General features: G+C 42.1%; 1 protein-coding gene across 3 annotated transcripts in view; it reads left to right on the forward strand.

The window, feature by feature from the left end:
* Positions 1–27,837, forward strand: part of ASPRV1 (aspartic peptidase retroviral like 1) — a 147,637-nt gene that overhangs the window by 59,842 nt on the left and 59,958 nt on the right. The window contains exon 4 of one of the 3 annotated variants that reach the window (XM_003922655.4): positions 24,017–24,133. The exons of the other annotated variants lie outside the window; for them this stretch is intronic. The gene's annotated coding sequence lies outside the window, so the exon portion shown is untranslated. The remainder of the gene's footprint in view (positions 1–24,016; positions 24,134–27,837) is intronic. 3 annotated transcript variants of the gene reach the window in all.

Genomic DNA, 27,837 nt, shown 5'->3' on the forward strand with positions numbered 1-27,837 from the left:
AAGCATTTTGGAAGTCAGATTGTCCAGTTTGATTATGGCAGTTAGTGGTAGCTTAGTGATTTATTGAATTCTGGCTCCATTTCTTTGAAAGTAATACAGTAAAAGCATATTGACTTAGACCAGTGAGAGAAGAGCTTGTTTGAGTTAGTTAAATGAAAAAATTTTTGTGAAGTCATTAGGTTTGTTTATTTTTGGAATTCCATGGCACCTCCACTTATGTATTTGCTAGCTGATAGAGGTCCTGAGAGGAGCTGCTTTAATGAGTAGAGAATCAAGAGTCCCTTAAGTCACTTCAGTTTTCCAACTGGCAGTCATACTTATGGGATTAAATTGTTTAACTGACTCATTCAGACAGCATAAACACAAAATGTAATTATCTCCTTTGAGGAGTTCAGAATCAACAGGGTCAGTGTTAAAGTAAATTCTGGAATTGCTAGACTGGTGTCTGCTAAGAATCCTGCAGGCATCCTTGCACCTCATTGCTTGGTGCATTGCGGGCAGTCAGAAAATGATGGTTGAGTAAATGAGTGAGTGAGTAAAGAACTGGTGGTATCTTTCTCCTTGTGGCATGTCAAGCTGTGTGAAACAGTCTGCCCACAGCCTCACACTGTAGTTTTGCTGGGTTGTTTAGGGACAAGTCATAGTCCTCACATTTTATAGTGGGAGGAAGGAAATGGAGGCACCGTAGGACTTCTCTGCTCTATGAGCTGGTGATTCCACAGAGGAGGAGTGTTTTCAAAACTGGTAAACTGGTGTCACTTGGGTCCCAGTCAGTGGATCTCTCTTCCTAAAGGATCAGGCTGCTGAGAGTCCCTGGAACAATTGAGGAGGCTCACAGAGGTAGGAGATTCCCTGCTGGTAACCTGGATGTCTCCCAAAGAGGGCAGCTACTTTATAGGTCTGCTGTAGGAGGTTCTTCACCTCCCTTCCTTCTCACTGCTTGGATTCTAAATCCGGAAGCTTCCTGGCACATATCTGGCTTTTGCTTACCCAGCCTGGCCCTGCCCTCTGGCTGTGTGCCATTTGTGATTTTTAGCCCTGCTGGAAATTACACTCTCTACAAGGGTAAAGCAAACTGGGAGGTGCTGGTTCTGGCTCCAGAGGGACTGGGCCTGCCACCTGGCCCTGCCTGTGTTTCCTAGTGAGTGGTCCTGGACACCTTTTTACCCTTAACACACCAACTCTAAGCCCATAATTCTGCCTGGGTAAAGACTACAGACTACCTTTTTTTCTTCAGATGGTCTGTGGGGGCAGGAATGTCTGTACTTTGGAAGAAGCTCCTGAGAGCAACCGCCACATCCTGCCTTGGGAGAATTGTTGGTCTCATATAGATGATCTAACAGTTATATTGGAGGTGTCTGTGGGCAGTGGTATTCACATCACAAAAGGATTTCCCAGCAGGTTCTTTAAGCATTAGACCCGCTTTTCAAAATATAATCTGATTTTCTTTTTTTTTTAGATGAAGTCTTGCTCTGTTGCTCAGGGCTTGAGTGCAGTGGCGTGACCTTGGCTGACTGTAACCTCCGTCTCCTAGGTTCAAGTGATTCTCCTACTTCAGCCTCTCAAGTAGCTGGGACTACTCAATACAAGCCTGAAATAATAAAATAGCAACTAGGGTAGGCAGTGAGATTATAAGTCAATGGATCATGTACCAACATGCCCGGCTAACTTTCTGAATTTTTGGTAGAGACAGGATTTCACCATGCTGGCCAGGCTGGTCTCGAACTCCTGACCTCAGGTGAACCGCCTGCCTCGGCCTCCCAAAGTGCTGGGATTACAGGTGTGAGCTGCCATTTCTGGCCTAAAATCTGATTTTCAAATGGGTAAATAATGTATGATTATTCACAGAATATCAGCATGAAAAAAAGTTTGAGGGTTTGGATGCAGTGGCTCACACCTATTATCCCAGTACTTTGGGAGGCTGAGGCAGGAGGATCGCTTGAGCCCAGAAGCTGGAAACCAGCTCCAGCAATATAGTGAAACCCCATCCCTATTGACCAAAAAAAAAAAAAAAAAAAAAAAAGTTTGAGGTTCCCTAGGCAAATTTTCTTGTTTCAGAAATGAACAAACCTAGGAAGGTCCAGTTAGTGGCAAACATGTCCACGATGAGAAGCTGACAGTCAGCTTCTATGAAAGGAATTGAAGCAGAGGGGAGCAGGCACTGCCTGAGAGTAAGTCTCAGTCTTTCCTGGAGGAACGTTTCCCAGGGTATTTTTTGGGTGAGGGAGGAGACAAATGCATTCCTCCCATAGGCATGCCCTGCTCATACCCTTCGGACTGGGTAATGGCGACCTCACTGACTTACCCTGGTCCTTCCAGACTGAAACCAAAATGACACAGTATTGTGAGTCTCAGTATTTGAGACTTTTCAAGGCGTATTTCAGTGAGTGAAAGCCTAAATTACACGATATGAATGCGTGAATGCAACTTTATCTGCTTCAATACATAAGGAAAACTAACATTAAGTTAGCAAAATGACAGTGGAGGTTTTTCAGGTGGCCTGATTTAATGAGCTGATTAGACTGATTTATAATTAGAATTAGCCCTTCTATAACAGGTGCTTATAAAGTCTATTTATTCATTTTCAAATATTTATTAACTGCAGAGAGTTCTGTGATGAATTGAGCCTGCTTTTGAGGAACTATGTTTTGCATAAAAATATGACAGATAAAGACTAATCTGTGGGAATTCAAAGGGAGGAAAGATTGTTTCTAGCTTTTGCATCTAGAGAACTAGGTGAGTTTTGTGAAAACAGAATTGTTTTAAAGAACACTTTAAACAATTTTGCTTATATTATGATCAGAGGTAGCATTAATACAAAGGAAAATCTACTATCATTCATAATATTAAAAATTATTTTCTGCCAGGTGTGGTGGCTAATGCCTGTAATCTCAGTACTTTGGGAGGCTGAGGCAGGTGAATCACCTGAGGTCAGGAGTTTGCGACCACCCTGGCCAACATGGTGAAATCCTGGCTGTACTAAAAATACAAAAATTAGCTGGACGTGGTGGCAAGCACCTGTAATCCTAGCTACTTGGGAGGCTGAGGTAGGATAATCGCTTATACCTGGGAGGTGTAGGTTGCAGTGAGCCAAGATCGTGCCACTGCACTTCAGCCTAGGTGACAGAGTGAGACTCCGTCTCAAAAAAAGAAAAAAAAAAAATTATTCCTGGCTGGGTACAATGGCTCATGCCTGTAATCCCAGCACTTTGCAGGGCTGAGGTGGGTGGATCACTTGAGGTCAGGAGTTTGAGACCAGCCTGGCCAACATGGTGAAACCCCATCTCTACTAAAAGTACAAAAAATTTAGTCAGGCATGGTGATGTGTGCCTGTAATCCCAGCTACTTGGGAGGGTGAGGCAGGAGAATCTCTTGAATCCAGGAGAGGGAGGTTGCAGTGAGCTGAGATTGCGCTAGTGCACTACAACCTGGGTGACAGAGTGAGACTGTCTCAAAAAAAAATTATTCTCATTCATATTATTAAAGCTCTGAATTAATAGCAATATGGTATATTTATTTTCATTATACTTCTTTGAGAATCAGTAAAGCCATTTTCCAAAGAGCAGAACCTTTGGTGAGTAAGAGGAATGGACTCTTTTACTGGATGGTAACTCTGCAGCTAGTGAATGGGAAGCAAGGATGTGGACCCAGTCAGGGAAGCTGCACTTTTAAGAAGCTTGTCTGTGAAGTGAGAAGAGTTAGTGAAAGGAAGACACGGGATGTAGAGATGGCTGTTGATTTATATTTTGAGACCCAAGCATGTCCTTTTGCTGTGGGGAAAAAATTAGATGTCGAGGGAGAAGTTGAAGACAGGAAAAATAAACAATTTGGGAGGCTGAAGTGGAGAATGACTTGAGCCCAGGAATTTGAGACCAGCCTGGGCAACATGGTGATACCCTGTCTCCACAAAAAAATAAAAAAGTTAGCCGGGCATGGTGGCATGCACCTGTAATCCCAGCTACTTGGGAGACTAAGGTGGGTGGATCACTGGAGCCTGGGAGGTTGAGACTGCAGTGAGCTGTGATCATGCCACTGCACTCCATCCTGGGCCACAGAGTGAGATCCCATCTCTAAAATAAATGATAATTAATTGAAAATAGAAATAAAAATTGTTGAGCAAGGCCCCTAGGGAGAAGGGGTTACTGTATCCTGAGTACTGGCAGAGAGATTAAATTTCAGCTGAACAAAGGACAGGGCTACCACTGAGATTAACATCATACCGCCACCCTTTATTGCTTTCTTACCTTTTGCCAACACTCTGCTCAACATTATTATAATTATTTTTTGAAACGAAGTCTCACTCTGTCACTCAAGCTGAAGTGCAATAGTATGATTATAGCTCACTGCAGCCTCCATATCCTGGGCCCAAGTGATCCTTTCACCTCAGCCTCCTGAGTATCTGGGGCTGCAGGCGTGCACCACCATGCCCAATTAAGTTTATGTATTTTTTGTAGAGACAGGGTTTTTTCATTTGCCCAGGCTAGTCATGAACTCCTGAGCTCAAGCAATCTGCCTGCCTCAGCCTCCCAAAGTGCTAGGATTACAGGCATGAGCCACCACACCTGGCCATTTTTAAAATTTTTAGTAGAGATGAAGTCTCACTATGTAGCCCAGGCTGGTCTTGAACTTTATTTTTACTTTGAGAGGGAGTCTGAGTCTGTCACCCAGGGTGGAGTGTGGTGGCACAATCTCTGCTCACTGCAACCTCCGCCTCCCAGGTTCAAGCGATTCTCCCACCTCATCCTCCTGAGTAGCTGAAACTACGGTACAGGCGCGTGCCTCCATGCCTAGCTGATTTTTGTATTTTTAGGAGAGAGGGGGTTTCACCATGTTAGCCAGACTGGTCTCTATCTCCTGACCTCAGGTGATCTGCCTGCCTCGGCCTCCCAAAGTGCTGAGATTACAGGCATGAGCCACTGTGTCCAACCTGGTCTTGAACTTCTGAGTTCAAACAATCCTCCCAGCTTGACCTCCCAAAGTTCTGAGATTACAGGTGTGAGCCACTGCACCTGGCCGAGCATTTTTTTTTTTTTCTTTTTTTTGAGACGGAGTTTCGCTCTTGTTACCCAGGCTGGAGTGCAATGGCGCGATCTCGGCTCACCGCAACCTCCGCCTCCTGGGTTCAGGCAATTCTCCTGCCTCAGCCTCCTGAGTAGCTGGGATTACAGGCACGCGCCACCATGCCCAGCTAATTTTTTGTATTTTGAGTAGAGACGGGGTTTCACCATGTTGACCAGGATGGTCTCGATCTCTTGACCTTGCGATCCACCCGCCTCGGCCTCCCAAACTGCTGGGATTACAGGCGTGAGCCACTGTGCCCGGCCCTCATTTTTTTTTTTTAAGATTTATATTTATTCATGTTTTTACAGACAGGGTCTTACTGTGTTTCCCAGGCTCTTCAGAGTCCTGGGATCAAGCAATCCTCCTGTCTTGGCCTCCCAAGTAACTGGGACTACAGACATGTGCTATCATGCCAGGCTCTGCTGAGCACTTTTAAATTTCATTTGATGGGGCAAGGGATGTAAAGGGGCAGAGGGATTTGGTAAGATTCTGGGAGTTAGAAAGTTAGAGTTTTTTTTCTGTTGGGCTTTGTTTTCTGTGGGCAGAAGTTGAGGTCATCCCTATCCTCACTGTGTAGGAGGACACCTGAGCAGTGCTGAGGACCTAGCTAACATTGGAGATGATGAATTTATAGAGGAAGTGGCCCTCATGACTTCATGGTTGCTTTAGCAGCACAAAGCAACTTGGGGTTAAAACAAAGAAGGACATTTGTGTTAAAATAGTAACTATGTTTTGTGGGGCAAATGGAAGACATGGAATAAGGGGGACTAGGGTATTGGTAGGAGAGTGGTTGGCCTCTAGCTGGCTAGAGAAAGAAATGAACTCAGGAGAAGAGTGATAGGTGGCATATGATAGGGAGTGGGGTTGTCGAGGGGCTGGAAATCCCAATGAAGTTGAAGAACAGAAGCTGTAGAAGTAAAGACAGGAGAGGCAGAAATATAGAAGATCATGACCAGGCAAAGGATCTGATTTGAGGTGGAAAGGCATACTGTGACCCAGAGGCCAAAGTCCTTGATGACCAGAAGGTCTGCAGATGATAGCAGTGAGGAAGAATGTAGTTGTTTGGCAAGAGCCTCAGCAAAGGAAGGATTTTTTTGTAGGAATAATGGCTTCAGAGTAGCATTGAGGCTGGGTATGGTGGCCCACACCTGTAATCCTAACACTTTGAGAGGCTGAGTTGGGCAGATCACTTGAGGTCAGGAGTTCCAGACCAGCCTGGTCAACATGGTGAAACCTCGTCTCTACTAAAAATACAAAAATTAGCTGAGTGGGGTGATGGGCACTTATAATCCTAGCTGAGGCAGGAGAATTGCTTGAGCCCAGGAGGTAGAGGTTACAGTGAGCCAAGTCTCGCCATTGGACTCCAGCCTGAATGACAGACAAGACTCTGTCTCAAAAAAAAAGAAAAGAAAAGAAAAGAAAAAGTAGCATTGAGGCGAATGTGTGTTTCTCCTCCTTGTAGTTTTTTTTGTTGTTGTTTTTTCTTTGACAGGGTCTTGCTCTGTCACCCAGGCTTAGCACAATCTTAGTTCGCTGAAGCCTTGAACTCCAGGACTTCTCCTCCTAGTACTGCTGGGCACTTTGGGAGGCTGAGGCGGGTGGATCCCTTGAGGTCAGGAGTTCAAGACCAGCCTGGCTAACATGATGAAACCCTGTCTCTACTAAAAATAGAAAAATTAGATGGACTTGGTAGCACGTGTCTGTAGTCCTAGCTACCTCAGGAGGCCGAGGCTGGAGAATTGCTTGAACCGGGAGGCGGGGGTTGCAGTGAGCCAAGATTGTGCCGTTGCACTCTAGCCTGGGCAGCAAGAGTGAAATTCCATCTAAATAAATAAATAAATAAATAAATAAATAAATAAATAAATAAAAGACAGTGTCTTAGGGACAGAAGCATTGCTTTCTTTAATCATATTCTCAGTGTCAGAAGACTGCCAGTGAGTGTATGGGAATTGTTTCAGACTTGTTACATAGGTTTTACTTAGAGCTGGAGAGTTTATATAGAGAGATATAATAGAGGTGTACTTAAAACCAAAAATGGCTGTGGCCAGTTCTTCTAAAGAGGGGGTCCAGGCATGGTGGCTGGTGCCTGCAATACCAGCACTTTGGGAGGCTGAGGTGGGCAGATCACGAGGTCAAGAGATTGAGATCATCCTGGCCAACATGGTGGAACTCCGTCTCTATTAAAAAATACAAAAATTAGCTGGGCGTGGTAGTGCTCACCTGTAGTCCCAGCTACTCAGAGGCTGAGGTGGGAGAATTGCTTGAACCTAGGAGGCGGAGGTTGCAGTGAGCCAAGATAGTGCCACCACACTCCAGCCTGGCGCCTGGCAACAGAATGAGACTCTGTCTCAAAAAAAAAAAAAAAAAAGGGGTGGCTAATTCATATTCATAGGGGAAAAATTTATCCCATTCCCTTTACCACTGCAGAATGGTGGTGGTGAGTGAAAGTTCAAAACCTGTTTTTGTTCCTCAGTGTTGATCAAGGGTAGAACCTGAAGTGGATGGTTCATAATACAGGTGACTTCAGCTATGGGTCATTGGAGGTCAGAGAAAAGCTGATGGAGAGCTAAGTTGTTCTGAATAATATAAGGGGGATTTCTCTTCCGCCCCAACACACAAACACAGTGTGGGAAGCATTTGAAGAGGACGAAGGGGCCAAGCAGTGTGGTAATAACCCCTCAGTCTTTTCATGCCTTCAGGAAAGTTTGATGGGCACACAATGTTTTGAGTGAGTATGTATGTGTTTTTTTTTTTCCTGTTTGATAAAGCATGGAAAATAGGGGCTGAGCCCTATACAATGGACCATGGAAAAGGGGGCTGAGTGCTATATCTGAGACACCTTAGAGCAGGGGAAGAGATCTGCCTCAGGAGGTGACATGTGAGTGACATCAGAAGTCCAGCAAGAAATGGAGTCAGAGCCAAAGGGCATTAAGAGTATTAGCTCCTGAGATTTGCAGAAATTTTGGGAAGGCTGTTGAACTTCTCATAGAATGTGGGATAGGGAGGTTTAGGCAGTTTTCTTTTCTTTTTTTTTTTTTTTTTGAGATGGAGTTTCACTCTTGTTACCCAGGCTGGAGTGCAATGGCACAATCTCGGTTCACTGCAACCTCTGGGTTCAAGCGATTCTCTTGCCTGCATTTCCGGAGTAGCTGGGATTAGAGGCATGCACCACCATGCCTGGCTAATTTTGTATTTTTAGTAGATACGGGATTTCTCCATGTTGGTCAGATTGGTCTCAAACCCCCGACCTCAGGTGATTCGCCTGTCTCGGCCTCCCAAAGTGCTGGGATTACAGGCATGAGCCACCATGCCTGACCCTGCTTCAGGCAGTTTTAAAACATGCCCAAGGATTGAGTGGTAGTAGCTGACATCTGATTGCTGTAGTGCTGTGTAACTCATACAGTGTTTAACAGTAGTACCCAAGATTCTGCTCTGTGGATGCTTCAGGAACCATTATGTTATTCTTCTCTCTATTCGGACTCCAAAGGGGAACAGCAGACTTCCCAACAAAGGACTTTGTTATACTCTTCCCTCCTTATGAGCTACACAGAACCTGAGGATGCTAGTTAAAAAAGTCAGAGAGCTGCAGCCTTCTCAGCCATACCATTACTGAGTACCATACATCATTAGGGGTAAAAACGATGGGAAAAGTCTTACACAAAGTCTTGGGACTTGAAGACTGCTCTGAGCAAGGGCCTAAGCAAAAAAAATTTTTTGAGATGGGATCTCACTTTGTCACCCAGGCTGAAGTGTAGTGCAGTCATGGCTCACTGTAGCCTTAACCTCCTGGGCTCAAGCAATACTCCTGCCTCAGCCTCCTGAGTAGCTGGGACTACAGGTGCACACCACCAACTGTTTTTTTTTTTTTTTTTGACTCCTGTAGAAATGAAGTCTCACCAGGTTGCCCAGCCTGATCTAGAACTTCTGGTGCTCAAGCAATCCTCCCATGTTTAGCCTCCTGAAGTGCTGAGATTATAATTGTGAGCCACCACACTTTGTCTTAAGCAAGTATTGACTACAATCAGTATCCTGAACCAAGGTGTCTGAGCAGCTGAGGGAGGACCAGAGTGAATGCAACTAGTGCTACACTGAACAAACACTTTTGCTCATTCCTTAGGGAGGAGGACCTGGTTGATAGAAGAATCTGTCATATAGTCTTAAAATCCACTATAATTTCAAACTTTGAGGACAATAGAGATCAGTGGGCTTTGACTGCCCAGCATGCAGTCTCCATTCTTAGGTAAGAACACTTTGATTTTCCTTTGGGAGACCACCACCTTCCTTATTCTGAGACTAGATTTTGGTGGGATAAATCCCTTGGAGGACACAGGACTGTGACAGTCAGAGAATAGCAGGTGACATGGGCATCGTTCCAAATCCAGGCCAATTACGACTCTCTGGATTTCTGTTGGAACTATTAAGAAAGTGAGCCAGGCAAGGTGGCTTACGCCTGTAATCCCAGCATTTTGGGAGGCTGAGGTGGGGTCCTAAGGTCAGGAGTTTGAGACCAGCCTGGCCAACATGGTAAAACTAACTCCATTTCTAAAAAAAAAAAACAAAAACAAAAGAAAGTGAACTCATTTATTTTCCAGCTAGGACCCAAGCCTGTAAAATGTAGGCCTCATGCTGCTTCAGGCCGTCTTGCCACCCGAAGGGAAACACTGCCTGAGAATGAAGCCAACATAGGTGAAAGCTGAGCTGTGACACGGAGCAAGATGGAGGCCAGATGACTTCTTTGGAGCACCTGGATCTAACTGTGTCTTAAACTAGTCTAACCCTGGACATTTCATTTACATAGGCCCAGGTTTTCTCTTTTTTTACCCCTCCTTTTGAAAATTTGATTTGGAATTTTGCCACCTGCAGCCGGAAGAGTTTTAACTAATCATTGCCATAAATTTTATATAGTTCTCATTACAAAATGTGGATCAGCCTTTCTCAACGGAACTTTTGTCTTAAAAGTGCTGAATTGTAAGTTTGTCATGAGAATCACACAAGATCATCCATGTGAAGAACCCGGCATTATCCTCCTGGTAGAAAAACAACAGTAAATATTAATTACAGGAAGCAAGAAAGGAGTGCGGTGAGGGGAAGAAGAAGGGATACTGATTTAAAAGAACCCTAAAGTCCTTAGGATAATCTGGGGACCCTCAGACCCAATCCATTATGCCTGTTCTAAATGTTCCTAGTGCCCTGTACCTTCCCCTCATAACCCTTCATTATCATTTTAATGATACATTTATGTAATATTTTGATTAATGTCTCTCTCCTTCACTGACCTAGCAGCTCTATGATCACAGTGATTTTGCTCACTGTTGCATCCCCAGCACCTAGTCTGATATGTGGCATTCAGCATACATTTATTGAATGAATAGTCACGAAGTTACTTGGATCCTCCTTGATTATTGGAGTTAGTATTGTGGCAGAAGTGGCAAAATCAGGGAAAATAGTCCCTGTCCCCTCTGCATCTTGTACACTGCCCACACTCCTAACACACATACACATACAGAGAATTTTTTCTCAGTTAGATGATTAATCTCTGTTTGGTTGTGAACCAAACCACTGGTTCTTAAACTTCCATTGGATCATTTTATTGAAGAACTAAATAGTGTTTCTGGCCTAATGTCTGGAAAGCCTTGCAGAGGAGTGGGTCGGGTGTTTGTGATAGACAGGCAGCCTTCTCTGCTTCTGTGTCTTTATTAAATCGCCTATTTAACTGGAGTAGTCCACCCCTCAGGCTCTTGTAGGTATGTGTTGGAGGCTGTAGGAAGCTGGGAAACTGATGAGGGAAAGGACTGGGCTGCTGGAGACTTCACTCACTCCCTAGTAAGAAACAAAAGCAGTAAAAGGTGGCCCGAGGGTAACCTGAAGCTCACTCCTTCAGCACTTTCTGGGGGGACCTCCCTTGTTTGAGCCCCACTCAGAGCTCAGCACACCCCCTCCACCAGCAACCTCCTCCTCACAGCTGAGGCTGCATTTCATCCCTTCCCCCAGCCTGCTTTCCCTGAGATGAGGGAGTGTTTCCCACGGTCCATGTGACTTCCACTGGCAAGTGACGATTACCGACAGTTTACTAGTCAGTAAAACTACCAAAGGCTTTTGTACTGTAATGATCCTTTTCCTGTTTAAAACTCTGGGCATTTTCTACTGTTGCCAATAGTTTTTCAAGTCAGCAATTATGGTGTGGATTATGTAATGGCTAGGTATTAAAAATAGAAAAGACCAGAGTTTGCATCTATTTTAACCAAATCTTTAAAACAGAGCAAAGGGAGGGGAGGGGCGGAGAAGAAGAGACCAGAGGAGAAGGGAGAAAAAGAGGTCATGTGACAAGAGGCAGTGAGATCCCTTCTTGTGATTGGATAAGACAGCCCACAATTCACTGTGCCCTTCTCCCACCATTTGTAGCCCAAGGGCCTGCACTCCCTCCTCAGCCTCCTCTAGGGAGGGGTCCTTGATGAGAATTCTGAGGACGCAAGACCCCTTGTGGATATTTCTTAGCTCAACCTTGATGTGCTTACCTGCTTCTGACAAGCACAGTGGCTAAGTAGGGGAGGGAGTTGAATTTGACGTCCTCCACTAAGTCCAGGACTCCTGTTTTTTTATTGCCAATGTCGTCACACTTAGCTTGCTTCTCTTGTTGGAATGGTAGTCAAGGTGTCGCTTATGTGTCCTTAGCATCTCAAATTTCTATCAGTTCCTTGGCCAAATTCATTCCAAATAAATACTCAATATAATTACCCTTCCACTTCCCTGCCCCCAACCCTCTTCCTGCTGGATTGCCACTTGCAGACCCCAGATATAGAAATTCCAGGGCTACAACGGGTTTGCTCATATTCGAATGACATCACACCAGTCCCCTATCCTCTACTGAATTGAGGATATTTGTATTTTAACAGAGACCCATTGAGTAACTTTAGAGACTCTCTGGTGGCAGATGTTTAGGTGTCAGGGTTGATATTTTTGGAAGGAGAATTTATTTTATTTATTTACGTATTTTTGGAGATGGAGTCTCTCTATTGCCCAGGCTGGAGTGCAGTGGCATGATCTCAGCTCATTGCAACTTCCTCCTCCTGAGTTCAAGGCGTCAGCCTCCTGAGTAGCTGGGACTACAGGCCCATGCCACCACGCCCAGTTAACTTTTGTAGTTTTAGTAGAGACGGAGTTTCATCATGTTAGCCAGGCTGGTCTTGAACTTCTGACCTCAGGTGATCTGCCCTCCTCGACCTCCCAAAGTGCTGGGATTACAGGCGTGAGCCACTATGCCTGGCCTGGAAGGAGAATTTCTAAGGACCCACAGATCACATCAAAACACACCAGGTGAGGTCAGGTGTGTTGGTTTACACCTGTAATCCCAGCACTTTGGGAGGTGGGTGAATCACTTGACCTTAGGAGTTCGAGATCAGTCTGGTCAACATAGTGAAACCCTGTCTCTACTAAAAATGCAAAAAATAGCCAGGTGTGGTGGTATGTACCTGTAGTCCCAACTAGTTGGGAAGTTGAGCCGTTAGAATTGCTTGAGCCTGGGAGGTGAATGTTGCAGTGGGCCAAGATCGTACCACTGCATTCCAACCTGGGCAACAAAACAGAGACTCTGTCTCAAAAAAAAAAAAAAAAAAAACAAAAAACAAACAAACAAACAAAAAAACCCACCGGGTGTCTAAGTCCATTTTGTCCTGCTGTAACAGAATACTGGCTGGAGATTGGGTAATTTGTAAAGAACAGATATTTATTTGGCTCATGATTCTGAAGACTGGGAAGTCCCAGGTCAAGAGATTAGAGCATCTAGTGAAGGTCTTCATGCTGCATCATCATCCCATGGTGGAATGTAGAAGGGCAAGAAAGTATGCATGAGCAAGAGAGGAAGGGGGCCAGACTTATCCTTTTATCAGGAACCCAGTCTTGTGACTATGATATGAATCTATTTGTGAGAGCACAGCCCTCATGACCTAATCACCTCTTAAAGATCCTACCTCTTAATACTGATGCATTGGGGATTAAGTTTCCAACACATGTACTTTGGTGGATGCATTCAAACCACAACACCAGGCTTCCTACTATGTCACTTCCAGAGGCACCCAAGGAGGAAGGTTTTGAGTTAATCACTTCATGATTTATAGCCCTTGAGCCTGCAGAGAGCCCATGCACAAAGTACCTTATTTCCTAGGTATCAGGTGGCATGGAGGGGTGAGTACTTTGAAGAAGGTGCTCACTGATTTCCAAAGACCCAACACAAATAAGTTAAGTGGGGTTTTTGGGAGAGAGACCTGAAATGAATCAGTTGTGGGAAATAGTAGAACGTTGTCTCCTTGTCATTACTTCCAACTATTTCCACACCTGCCCCATCACACTCGTTCTCAGTATCTTCATCTATACTGGGGTGGAAAAGAGTGCCAACAGCTCATAATAATACTGATTCTAGCTCCACCCAGCCTCACCCAGTGCAGCCCAACCTAGTGGAATTGCAGTGAAAGGAAGTGAGAGCTCTAATTACTGAATTTAGGCATCATTTCACTAGCTGTGATGGAGGATCTGAGGACCTTCCTTAGAGACCTTTAATCATAGTACCCTGGACTCAGAAGTGCCCATGAGGTGGCATCTCTTTCTTATCCTGTAGGGTTTTCTTTTTTCTTTTTTTATTTTTTTGATACATAATAATTATACATACTTAGGGGGTACATGTGATATTTTGATACAATGTATAATGACCAAATCAGGCTAATTAGCATATCTATCATCCCAAACAGTCGTCATTCCTTTGTGTTGGTAACATTCTAAATCTTCTATCTTGAAACATACAACAAATTATTAACTACAGCCACCCTTGTGTGCTATTGAATACTAGAACTTACACCTTTTATGTAACTGTATTTTTGTAACCATTAACCAACCTCTCATCATTCTCTCTTCCACCCTTCCCAGCCTGTGGTAACTACCATTCTACTCTATATTTCCATAGGATCACCTTTTTTAGTTCCCATATATGAGTAAGAACATGCAATATCTGTCTTTCTGTGCTTGGTTTATTTCAGTTAACATAATGGCTTTGGTTTTATCCATGTTACTGCAAATGACAGAATTTCATTCTTTTTTATGGCTATGTTTGTATATATACCACATTTTAATCGATTCTTCTGTTGATAGACTCTCAGGTTGATTCCATATCTTGGTTATTGTGACTACTGCTTCAGTAAACATGGGAGTGCAGCTATCTCTTCAATGTACTGATTTCCTTTCTTTTGTATGTATTATACCTAGCAGTAGGATTACTGGATCATATGGTAGATATATTTTTAATTTTTTGAGGAATTTTCATTCTATTTTCCACAGTGGCTATACTAATTTACATCCTCCTGCCCTCTGTCTTTTTTTTTTTTTTTTTTTTTTGAGACAGGGTCTTGCCGTGTCACCCAGGCTGAGTGTGCAGTGGCACAATCTTGGCTTACTACAGCCTGGACCTCCCAGGCTCAAGTGGTCCTCCCACCTGAGCCTCCTGCGTAGCTGGGACTAAGGTTGTGCATCATCACACCCCGCTAATTTTTAAAATTTTTGCAGAGACAGGGTCTCACTATGTGGCCCAGCTGGTCTCAAAATCCCGGATGCAAGCAGTCCTCCTGTCTCAGCCTCCCAAAGTGCTGGGATTACAGGTGTGAGCCACCACGCCTGGCCTACTATAGCTTTGTAGTGTGTTTTGAAGTCAGGTACTGTGAGGCTTCTAGTTTTGTTCTTTTTGCTCAGGATTGCTTTGGCTATTTTGGGTCTTTTGTGGTTCCCTAGGAATGTTAGGGATGTTATTTTCTATTTCTGTGAAGAATGTTATTGGTATTTTGATAGAGATTGCATTGAATCTGTAGATTGCTTTGGGTAATATCGGCATTTTAACAGCATAAAATTTTTCCAATCTATAAGCATGAGATATCTTTTCATTTTTTGTTTCCTCTTAAATTTCTTTCTCAGTGTTTTATAGTTTTAATGGTAGATTTTTTACTTTGGTTAAATTTGTACCTAAGTATTTTTTTTTTTTCACTATTGTCAATGGAATTTCTTCTTGATTTATTTTTCCAATTTTTTGCTGTTGTATAGAAATGCTACTGATTTTTGTATGTTGATTTCATATCCTGCAACTTTACTGAATTTGTTTATTGACTTCTAACAGTTTTTTGGTGGAGTCTTTAGGTTTTCATGTTGTCTGCAAACAGGATAATTTGACTTCTTCCTTTCCAATCTGGATGCCCTTGATTTCTTTCTCTTTTCTGATTGCTCTGGCTAGGACTTCCAGGACTATGTTAAATAAAGGTAGTGAGAGTAAGCATCTTTTGCTTGTTCCATATATGTGTGTGTGTGTGTGTGTGTGTGTGTGTGTGTGTGTGTGTGTGTTTTGTTTTTTTTGGTTTTTTTTTTGAGACAAAGTTTCACTCTTGTTGCCCAGGCTGAAGTGCAGTGGCATGATCTTAGCTCACTGCAACCTCCATCTCCCGGGTTCAAGTGATTCTCCTGACTCAGCCTTCCAAGTAGCTGGGATTACAGGCATGCTCTAACAAGACTGGCTAATTTTTGTATTTTTAGTAGACACAAGATTTCACCATGTTAGTCAAGCTGGTCTTAAACTTCTGACTTCAGGTCATCCACCTGCCTTGGCCTCCTAAAGTGCTGGGATTACAGGTGTGAGCCACGTGGTGCTTGGCCCTTGTTCTAGATCTTAGAGGAAGATTGGGAAGTGCCCATGATATGGCACCTCTTTCTCATCCTTATAGGTTTTTAGTTCTCTGATGCTAGGTTCCAGTCCATATTCTCACCACAGGCTGACTTTGGTAAGAAACACAAACATCTGGTATGGTTAATCTTTTAATTCTTTAAACTCATTGTGTGCATTAATGCACTTGGACATGCCTGGTCAAAGTCCTACCCTTTGGTATGGTCACAGCCATTGCATCATGAGTTTTTGTGTATTTGGATACTCAGGCTACTCCAGACCATCAATGTCAGCAGAAGCTGGAGGTCACAGAGAGTATCTGCTCTCCAGATCTCACCCTACCTTCCAGGCTTTGAGCAAGATAGGTGGTTTACCAAAGCACCTGCCTGAGGGGCTGCTAAGGGCTAGCATCAGTCCAGGAGTAAATCATTGGCACAATCAACAAAGGCATCCTTTCTGCATAAACCCAACTCTCTGTTGTGGCCTTCTTCCCTCCCACTCCATGGATAGGATCATAAAGAGACATCAAAGACTTGACCACAGCAATGTTGGGTACACTGGTCATCTCCATCCTTTTCTTTTCTCCTCTTCTTCTTCCTCCTCTTCCTCCTTCCTCCTCTTCCTCCTTCCTCCTCCTCTTCCTCCTTCCTCCTCCTCCTCCTCCTCCTCCTCCTTCTTCTCCTCCTTCTTCTTCTCTCTCTCTCTCTCTCTCTCTCTCTCTCTGTCTCTCTCCTCTCCTCTCCTCTTCTCTCCTCTCCTCTCCTCTCCCTCCACCTTTGTTTCTTTGGAGATGGGTTCTTGCTGTGTTGTCCAGGCTGGCCTTGAACTCCTAGGATCAAGTGGTTCTCCTGCCTCAGCCACCATGTCTCACTCCATTTTTTTTCTTTCTGTATGCATTTCTAATCCACAACACACACACATTCATGCATGTATGCATGTTATAATGGTGGTGCTTCTAGTGTCTGTCTAGTATCTGTTGAGATAATACAAGTGGTTATAAGCTGGTATAAAAAGAATAACAAATTTAAATATATTAATTTTTATACATCCAATTACATTGACAAACTTGAGACACAGTAGTGTTTATATATGTGGGACATTTATTTGAGCTACAGACAGTGCAAGGTTCAAAAGGTGGCTCTTTTGCATTAATTCTAGGACCAGGGCTTAGAACTATGACATCTGTCACCCTTTACTGCATACCTTCCCCTCTTAAACCTCTTCTCTGCCCATGAGATCAGACTTTGGAATGAGTTTGGGGAATGGGCCAAGAGAGGCTGAGGGTTAGGCCTTAGGACTCCACCTATTTGCTGCAATTCCTCTGTCTGGAAGTGTCAGGAGGTGGGAGTGGGAAAGGGGGCAAGATGTGGGGAGAAGTGGTGTGGCACCCGATGACACCAGTCACACTTGGAGGAACAACTGTCTTCCAACAGAAAACAGGGGAGGTGGGGGGAGGAAGGGGAAGAAAATAAGAGGATTGAGAAAGAGGTTGATGGAGTGAGGAGAGGAGGGAAGGAGGAAGGGGGTTAGTGAGGAGGGGATTGTGGGCAGAGCAGCCTTGGGGCTGAGCCAGATTGACAGGGGTGCTGCCCCTTGGGGAAGCAAGTAGGAGATTTCTTGACATCCTGGCCCAGCCCTGGAGTAATCTGACTCCATGGGGCAGTACCAGCCCCTCTCTGTTCTCTCAGTATCTTCTTTCCTTCCAAACCAGACTGACAGGCCCAGGCTCCAAAGACTCATCTTTTTTGTCACAGAAGACTGCAACTGAACGACTTACTAGTACTGACTACCTTGACGGGTTTGCACTTTATGAGGAGATCCTAGTATATAACTTCTGCTGCTACTATTAAGTATTACCCAAACTATTACTTCTCTTCCAGTCAATTTTGGTAATTTTAATTTTTTTCTCAAAGTTTTAAAATTATTGAAAGAATTTTTTCATAGTCTTACTCTATTTTAAAGCTTGATTTTATCTTCCATTTTTTTTTATCCCAATATTACTTATTTAGTGCTTCAGCCTTATTTTCTTTTTTTAAATAGAGACAGAGTTTTGCTATGTTGGCCAAGTTGGTCTTGAATTCTTGGCCTCAAGCAGTCCTCCTGTCTTTGCCTCCCAAAGTGCTAGGATTACAGCGTGAGCTACTGTGCCTGGCCTTAGCCTTTTTTTTTTTTTTTTTTTTTTTTAAATCATGTTTTATTAGTGGTCTGTCTTGTCTTTTAGAACCCATTTTGTCATCTCTATTGTTTGTCTTCTTTTTTTTTCAGACAGAGTCTCACTCCATCGCCAGGCTGGAATGCAGTGGCGCGATCCCGGCTCATTACAACTTCCGTTTTTCGGTTTCAAGCAATTCTACTGCCTAAGCCTCCCGAGTAGCTGGGACTACAGGCACGGACGACCATGCCCGAGTAATATTTTGTACTTTTAGTAGAGATGAGGTTTCACCGTGTTGGCCAGGATGGTCTCGATCTCTTGACCTCGTAATCCACCCGCCTCGGCCTCCCAAAGTGCTGTGATTACAGGCGTGAGCCACCGCTCCCGGCCTGTCTTCTATTTCATTAACTTTTTCTTTCTAATTATTAAAAAACCCATTTTGCAATTGAAAAGTAATACAGTGGATCACTTTCTCTTACAAACTATTATAAAAAGACCAACAACCCAAAAGAATAGAAAAAAGGATTAAAAAAAAAAAGAAATCTACGTGGCTTATAACTGCAAGAAAATACTTTATTAGCAAGTACAACACTGTATCTTTTTTTTTTTTTTTGAGACAGAGTCTTGCTCTATTGCCCAGGCTCTGGAGTGCAGTGATGCATTCTTGGCTCACTGTATCCTCTGCCTCCTGGGTTCAAGTGATTCTTGTGTCTCAGCCTCCCAAGTAGCTGGGATTGCAGGTGTGCACCACTGTACCCGGCCAACAGTGCATCTTTTTTTTTTTTTTTTTTTTTTTTTTTTTGAGACGGAGTTTCGCTCTTGTTACCCAGGCTGGAGTGCAATGGCGCGATCTCGGCTCACCACAACCTCCGCCTCCTGGGTTCAGGCAATTCTCCTGCCTCAGCCTCCTGAGTAGCTGGGATTACAGGCATGCGCCACCATGCCCAGCTAATTTTTTGTATTTTTAGTAGAGACGGGGTTTCATCGTGTTGACCAGGATGGTCTCAATCTCCTGACCTCGTTATCTACCTGCCTCAGCCTCCCAAAGTGCTGGGATTACAGGCTTGAGCCACCGCGCCCGGCTACAGTGCATCTTTTAATGGTGTACCTCTGGGCTTGAGTGGAGAAGAGAGGCAGCTTAGAGAGGTGTCTACTGCACTGCAAGGGTGCCCAATGGAGGGAACTCTGGACTGCAGCCAGGAGGTTGTCCTGCTCTCAGCCCTGTCTTTTATTTACTAGTATTAAGCAAGGCACAGACCTGTCTTCCCTCCCCTGCAAATCGTGACTAATAAAAAATATCCCCATCTGCCTTGCCTAATCGGCTGTTGCAGCACATCAGATTTCAGAATGTGAAGACAAGACACCTGAACTCCTGCTCAGGCCCTTGCCACCCTCTTTCTTCTCCCACAGGTGGCAGCAGGGAGGGGTTGTGGATGAAACCAGCCTAGCCTGGTGGGACTACTTATCAGGCCCTGCCCTTAAAGGAAAATTATTTTGAAAATAAAGGGGGATCTTATTTTCTCTCTAGCTTGGTGTGCTTGCTGTCTTATCCCTTTTCCAGTTAAGTTTTTATTTTGATTTTGTTTTTAGGATTTTATGATTCTGTATTCCGTGGAGAAGCATGGGAGGGGAAGGTGTGCTGGAAACTGGGCCTAAAACCCAGGGGGCAGAAATGGATATTCTGTATCAGCTGTTCTCAAGTGCTTTGGTCTTAGGACCCTTTTACACCCTTTTTCCTTTTTCCTTTTTTTTTTTTTTTAGCTAATTGATACACAAAAAATAGCACACATTTGATTTATATGTCTTGATGAGTATACATCTTGGCAAGTTTGGACATGTGCATACACTCATGAGACCATCTCTCCAACCAAGATGCTAAACTTGTCCATTACCTCCAAAAATTTGCTTTTTTTAAACAGTCTTACTCTGTCACCCAGGCTGGAGTGCAGTGGTGTGACCTCAGCTCACTGCAGCCTTGACCTCCCAGGCTCAAATGATGCACCCACTTCAGCTTCCTGGGTAGCTGAGACTACAGGCATGTGCCACCATTCTTTTGTTTCATTTTGTTTTGTTTTTTTTTTGAGACAGAGTTTCGCTCTTGTTGCCCAGGCTGGAGTACAACGGCGCAATCTCAGCTCACTGCAACTTCCACCTCCCTGGTTCAAGCGATTCTCCTGCCTCAGCTGCCCGAGTAGCTGAGATTATAGGCACCCGGCCTACACCCTGGCAATTCTTTTGTGGTTTTTGTAGAGTTGAGTTCTACTATGTTGCTCAGGCTGGTCTTGATATCCTAGACTCGAGTGATCCTCCTACCTTGGCCTCCCAAAGTGCTGTGATTACAGGTGTGAGCCACTGCACCTGGTCTGCTTGTGTTCAATACACTTAAGATAACATGTATTGGCTGGGCGCTGTGGTTCACGCTAGTAATCCCAGCACTTTGAGAGGCCAAGACGGGCAGATTACGAGGTCAAGTGACTGAGACCATCTTGGCCAACATGGTGAAACCCCGTCTCTATTAAAAATACAAAAATATTAGCTGGGTGTGGTGACCTGCACCTGTAGTCCCAGCTACTTGGGAGGCAGAGGCAGGAGAATCGCTTGAAACCAGGAGGCAGAGGTTACAATGAGCCGAGATCATGCCATTGCCCTCCAGCCTGGTGACAGAGCAAGACTCTGTCTTAAAAAAAAAAAAAAGATAACATGTATTCTCTTAACGTATTTTAAAGTACACAATACCTTATTGTTAACTGTAGGTACTATATTGCACAGCAGATATCTGGAATTTATTCATCTTGCATACAGAAAAATGGATGAAGAAAATGGTATGTACACATGATGGAATACTACACAACTTTAAAAAAGAAGGAAATTCTGCTATCTGTGACAATATGGATAAACCTAGGGAATACTGTGCCAAGTGAAACAAGTCAGTTACAGGAAGAAAAACACCATGTGATTCCACCTATGTGATGCTTATTTCATATACATAAAATGGAGGCTGAGTGTGGTGGCTCACATCTGTAATCCCAACACTTTGGGAGGCCAAGGTGGGAGAATCATGAGGTCAGGCGATCAAGACCATCCTGGCCAACATGGTGAAACCCCATCTCTACTAAAAAAATACAAAAAATTAGCTGGGCATGGTGGAGTGTGCCTGTAGTCCAGCTACTTGGGAAGCTGAGGCAGGGGAATAGTTTGAACCCGGGAGGCAGAGGTTGCAGTGAGCTGAGATTGTGCCACTACACTCCAAACTGGCAATAGAGCAAGATTTTGTCTCAAAGAAAAAAAAATAAGGAAGAATGGGGAACATTTTTTCAATTATCATACAGTTTCCATTATATAATTTAAAAATTTTAAAAGCTATGGTAAAATACACATAAAATTTATCATCTTAACCATTTTAAGTGTACAGTTCAGTTGTATTGAGTACATTTATATTGTGCAACTATCACTACTCTTCATCTCTAGAAGTCTTTTCATCTCGAAAATTGAAACTCTATTCCAATTAAATGAAAACTCCCTATTCTTCCCTTCCTCAGCCTCTGATCACCACCAGTACCCTCTGTTCTTCATGAATCTGATTACTGTAGGCATCCCAAGTAAGTGGAATCATATAGCACATCTCCCTGTGTACATCACCCTGCACGATGTCTTCTTTTTTTTTTTTTTTTTTTTTTTTGTGAGACATAGTTTCACTTTTGTTGCCCCAGCTGGGGTGCAATGGTGCGATCTTGGCTCACTGCCATCTCTGCCTCCCAGATTCAAGCAATTCTCCTGCATTGACCTCCCAAAGTGCTGGGATCACAGGCACAAGCCACTGCACCACACTCACAATGTCTTAAATGTTTATATTGTAGCATGTTTCAGAACTTCCTTCTTATGGCTGAACAACATTCCATTGTGTGTATACAACACATTTTGTCCATCCATTCATCACTAGACATTTGGGTTGCTTGTACTTTGCTTGCTATTGTGATAATACTGCTACGAACATGAGTGAATAAATACCTCTTCAGGACTTTGCTTTCAATTCAATTGGGTGTATAACCAGAAGTGGAATTGCTAGATCATATGGTAATTCTATTTTTAATTATTTAAGGAACTGCCATATTGTTTTCTCCAGTGGCTGCACCGTTTTGCATTCTCAGTAATCCTACATGAAGGTTCTATTTCTCCATGTTGTTGCCAACACTTATTTTTTTTAATTTTTTTAAAAAATGTGTTTTAATTGATAGGTAAAAATTGTATATATGGTATACAACATGATGTTTTGATATATATATACACATTATGGAATGGCTAAATTAACCTATTGAACATATGCATTGCCTCATATACCTCCCTTTTTTGTGATAATACCACTTAATCTATTCTTTAAGCAGTTTTCAAATATACAATATATTGTTAGTAACTGTAGTTAGTATGATGTACAATAGATCTCTTGAATTGTTTCTCCTGTCTAATAAATTTTGTGTCCTTTGACCAACATCTTTCCAATCTCCTCACCCCCCAGCCTCTGGTAACCATCATTTTATTCTCTATTTATATGAGTTCAACTATTTTATACTCCATATATAAGTGAGATCATGTGGTATTTGTCTTTCTGTACCTGGCTTATTTCAGTTGACATAATATCCTCCAGGTTTGTTCATGTTGTCACAAATGACAGGATTCCCTTCTTTTTAAAGGATGAATGGTACTCCATTATGTATATGTGCCATATTTTCTTTATCTGTTCATCTGCTGATGGACACTTATATTGGTTTTATATCTTGCCTATTATGAATAATGCTATAATGAACATGGGAGTGTGAATATCTCTTCAACATACTGATTTCATTTCCCTTGGATATATACCCAGTAGTGGTATTGCTGGATCATATGATAGTTCTACTTTTAAATTTTTGAGGAATCACCATAGTGTTTTCCATAATGGTTGTACCAATTTACATTTCCATCAGTAATGTGCAAGGGTTTCCTTTTCACAACATCTTTTCCAATACTTGTCATCTTTCTTCTTTTTTGTATTAGCCATTCTAACAAGAGGGAGGTGATGGCTCATTGTTTTGAATTGCGTTTCTCTGGTGATTAGTGCAGTTGAGCACTTTTTCATATTCCTGTTGGCCATTTGTATGTCTTTTGGGAAATGTCTATTCACGTCCTTTGATCATTTTGAAACCTTAGTTATTTGTTTTTTTCCAACTGAGTTGCTTGAGTTTCTTATATACATTTTAGATCATAACCCCTTCTCAGATACATGGTTTGCAAATGTATTCTCTCACTTTGTAAGTTGTGTCTTCACTGTACTGATTGTTTCCTTTGCTGTGTAGAAGAGTTTCAGTTTGATGTAATCCTAATTTGTCAATTTTTGCTTTTGTCACCTGAGATTTTGGGGTCATGTCCAAAAACTTTTTGCCCAGACCGATATCATGAAGCTTTTCCCCTACGCTTTCTTCTAGTAGTTTTACAGTTTCAGGTCTTATGTTTGTCTTTAATCCACTTCTATTTGATTTTTACATGTGGTGTTAAAGGAAGGTCTAATTTCATTCTGTATGTGAATATCCAGTTTTTCCAGCAGCATTTATTGAGTAGGCTGTCCTTTCCCCAGTGTATTTTCTTGGGATCTTTGTTGAAAATTAGTGGACTGTAAATACATGAATTTGTTTCTGGGTTTTAAATTTTGTTCCATTAGTCTGTATGTCTGTTTTTTGGCAGTATCATGCTATTTTGGCTAATACAGCTTTGTAGTATATTTTGGAGACTGAGCATGATACCTCTAGTCTTGTTCTTTTTGCTCCAGATTGCTTTGCCTATTTGGGATCTTTCGTGGTTCCCTAGGAATTTCAGAGTCGTTTTTTCTTTTTTTTCTGAAGAATGTCATTAGTGTTTTGATAGAGATTGCAGTGAATCTGTAGATCATTTTGGGTAGTATGGGCATTTTAATATTCTTCCAATCCATGGACACAGTGTATCTTTTCATGTTTTGTGTGTGTCCTCTTCAGTTTCTTTCATCAATGTTTTATAGTTCTCAGTGTACAGATCTTTCATTTTCTTGATTACATTAATTCCTATGGATTTTTTTTTTTTTTTTTTTTTTTTTTTTTTTTTTTTTTGAGATGGAGTCTCACTCTGTAGCCCAAGCTGGAGTGGCACGATCTTGGCTTACTGCAACTTCCACCTCCTGGGCTCAAGTGATTCTTGTGCCTCAGCCTCCCAAGTAGCTGGGACTACAGGTGCGCACCACCACACCTGGCTAATTTTTTGTATTTTAGTAGAGATGGGGTTTCAGGGCAGTCTCGAACTCCTGAGCTCAGGCAATCCACCCACCTCAGCCTCCCAAAGTGCTGGGATTACAGGCAAGAACCACCACACCCAGCCTATTCCTAAGTATTTTAAAATAGCTATTGTAAATGAGATGGTTTTCTTCATTTTTTTGATAGTTTGTTGTTAGTGTATACAGACATTACTGATTTTTGCATGTTGTTTTTTAAAAAAATACTAACAGACAAGCAAATGCATGTTGATTTTGTATCTGGCAACTCTACTGAATATGTTTATCAGTTCTAACAGTTTTTTGGTGAGTCTTTACTGTTGTCTATCTAAAGATCATGTTATCAACAAACAGACAATTTAACTTATTCCTTTCTGATTAGGACAACTTTTATTTCTTTCTCTTGCCTAATTGCTCTGGCTAGGACTTCCAATACTCTGTTGAATAGAAGTGTCCAGAATAAGCATCCTTGTCTTATTACTAATCTTAGGAAAAAAGCTTTCAACTTTCACTATTCAATATGACATTAGCTGTGGACTTGTCTTATATGACCCTTATTGTGTTGAGTTCATTCCTTCTATGCCTAGTTTATTGAGAGTTTTTAATCATGAAAGGATGTTGAACTTTAAAAAGTAAACAAACAAAAAAGGATTTTGAATTTTGTTGAATACCTTTCTTCATCAATTGAGATGATCATATGGCTTTTGTCTTTCCTTCTGTTAATGTGGTATATCACATTTATTGATTTGTGTATGTTGAACCATCCTTGCATCCCAGGGATAAATCCCACTTGATCATAATGGATAATCCTTTTATTTTTTCTTGGTGGAGACAGAGTTTTACTGTTTCCCTGTTGTCCCGGCTGGAGGGCAGTGGTGTGGTCTTAGCTCACTGTAACCTCTGCCTCCTAGGTTCAAGCAATTCTCGTGCCTCAGCCTCCTGAGTAGCTGGGATTACAGCCGCGCACCACCATGCCTGGCTAAGTTTTGTATTTTTAGTAAAGATGTGGTTTTGCTATGTTGGCCAGGCTGGTCTTGAACCCCTGACATCCAGTGATCTGCCTGCCTCAGCCTTCAAAAGTGCTGGGATTAAAGGTATGAGCCACCACACCAGGCCTGAAGTCCCCTATTATTGTATTGTGATCTCTCTCTCTTCAGATGTGTTAATATTTGCCTTATATTTCTAGGTGCTTTGATGTTGGGTGTATTTACGGTTGTCCTTTGGTGTGGGATTGCTTCCAGGACCTCTGTGTATAACACTGTGTAAAAGCTGCACCATTCAAGTCCCACAGTTGCCCTGCGTAACCTATGTATATGAAAAGTTGGCCCTCCATCCCATCCTGTGAATACTGTATTTTCAGTCCTCATGTGGCTAGAAAAAAATCTGCATTTAAATGGACCCATGCAGTTCAAACTTGTGTTGTTCAAGGGTCAACTGTATATTTACAGTTGTTATATTGTCTGGATAAATTGATTCTTTATCATTATATAATGATGTTCTTTGTCTTGTTTTACAGTTTTTTACTTAGTCTGTTTTATCTAAGTATAGGTACCCTTGCTCTCTTTGGTTTCCATTTGCATGAAATATGTTTTTCTAGCCTTTCACTTTCATTCTATGTGTGTCCTTAGATGTGAAGTTAGTCTTTAGACTAACAGACCCAACTATAGGCCATCTATAGTTGAGTCTGTTTTTAAATTGTTGATAGTATCCACCCTAATGGATATGAGGTGGTAACTCTTTGTAGTTTTAATTTGCATTTCTCTGATGATTAGTGATGTTGAGCATCTTTACATATGTTTGTTGGCCATTGTATCTCTTCTTGGAAAAATGTCTATTCAAGTCCTTTACTCGTTTTAAAAATGACGGTATTTGCTCTTTGCTGTTGAATTGTATGAATTTAAAAAACATCAGAACGCCTCTCCCTCAGCGGGGGATCACAGTTCCTCATCAGCAACGGAACAAGGCTTGATGGAGAACGAGTGTGTTCCAATTACAGAAGCAGGCTTCAAAATGTGGATAATGAGAAACTTCTGTGAATTAAAAGAACTTGTTTTAACCCAATCTAAAGCAACTAAGAACTTTGAAAAAAGATTTGACGAAATGTTAACAAGAATACACAATTTAGAGAGGAATATAAGTGAATTGATGGAGCTGAAAAACACAATAGGAGAACTTCGTGAAGTATGCACAAGTTTTAACAGCCGAATTGATCAAGCAGAAGAAAGGATATCAGAGGTCGAAGACCAACTCAATGAAATAAAACAAGAAGACAAGATTAGAGAAAAAAGGATACAAAGGAACGAGCAAAGTCTCCAAGAAATATGGGACTATGTGAAAAGACCTAATCTACGCTTGATAGGTGTACCTGAATGTGACGCAGAGAATGAATCCAAGCTGGAAAATACGCTTCAGGACATTATTCAGGAAAATTTTCCCAGCCTAGTAAGGCAGGATAATATTCAACTCCAGGTAATACAGAGAACACCACAGAGATATTCCTCAAGAAGAGCAACTCCAAGGCACATAATCGTCAGATTCACCAGGGTTGAAATGAAGGAGAAAATACTAAGGGCAGCCAGAGAGAAAGGTCAGGTTACCCACAAAGGGAAGCCTATCAGACTTACAGCAGATCTCTCAGCAGAAACCCTACAAGCCAGAAGAGAGTGGGGGCCAATATTCAACATCCTTAAAGAAAAGAACTTTCAACCCAGAATTTCACATCCAGCCAAACTAAGCTTCACATGTGAAGGAAAAATAAAGTTTTTTGTGAATAAGCAAGCACTCAGAGATTTCATCACCACCAGGCCTGCTTTACAAGAGCTTCTGAAAGAACCACTACACATATGAAAGGAACAAACAGTATCAGCCTTTCTAAAAAAATTATCAAAAAGAGCATCAATATAATGAAGAATTTACATCAACTAATGGACAAAATAGCCAGCTAATGGCAGTATTAAACTCACATATATTATTATTAATTCTAAATTTAAATTGACTAAATCCCCCAATCCAAAGACAGGCAATTTGAATAAAAAACTAAAACCCATCAGTATGCTGCATCCAGATCCATCTCACATTCGAGGATACACAAAGACTCCAAACAAGGGATGGAGAAAGATTTACCAACCAAACAGAGAGCTAAAATAAATAAATAAAAAGCAGAAGTTACAATTAAGCAACAAAGATCAAAAGAAGCAAAGAAGGACATTATATAATGATAAAAGGATCAATGCAACAACAAGAAGAGCTAAAGATCCTAAATATATACGCACCCAATACAGGAATACGCAGACATACAAGACTTATAAAGAGACTTAGACTCCCACATAATAATAGTGGGAGACTTCAACATTAATATTAGACAGATCAATGAGACAGAAAATTAACAACGATATTCAGGACTTGAACTCAGATCTGGAACAAGTAAATGTAATTAATATTTATAGAACTCTGCACTTTAAATATACAAAACATACACTCTTATCAGTACCACATCATATCAACTTAGAAGTTTAAAAGAAATCTTGGTTGGCTCCTTGTTTGCTATTCTCTTCCCTCATTTTCTTTCATGTCTCCATTATTAAGGACAATTATAGGCATACCCATATTTAGACTGCATTCTAGCCCGGGCAATAAAGCAATACCCCCATCCTCTCTCCTTCTTCC

The sequence above is a fragment of the Saimiri boliviensis genome, chromosome 1 (genome assembly GCF_048565385.1).
Source record: "Saimiri boliviensis isolate mSaiBol1 chromosome 1, mSaiBol1.pri, whole genome shotgun sequence".
Taxonomy (NCBI): Eukaryota; Metazoa; Chordata; class Mammalia; order Primates; family Cebidae; genus Saimiri; species Saimiri boliviensis.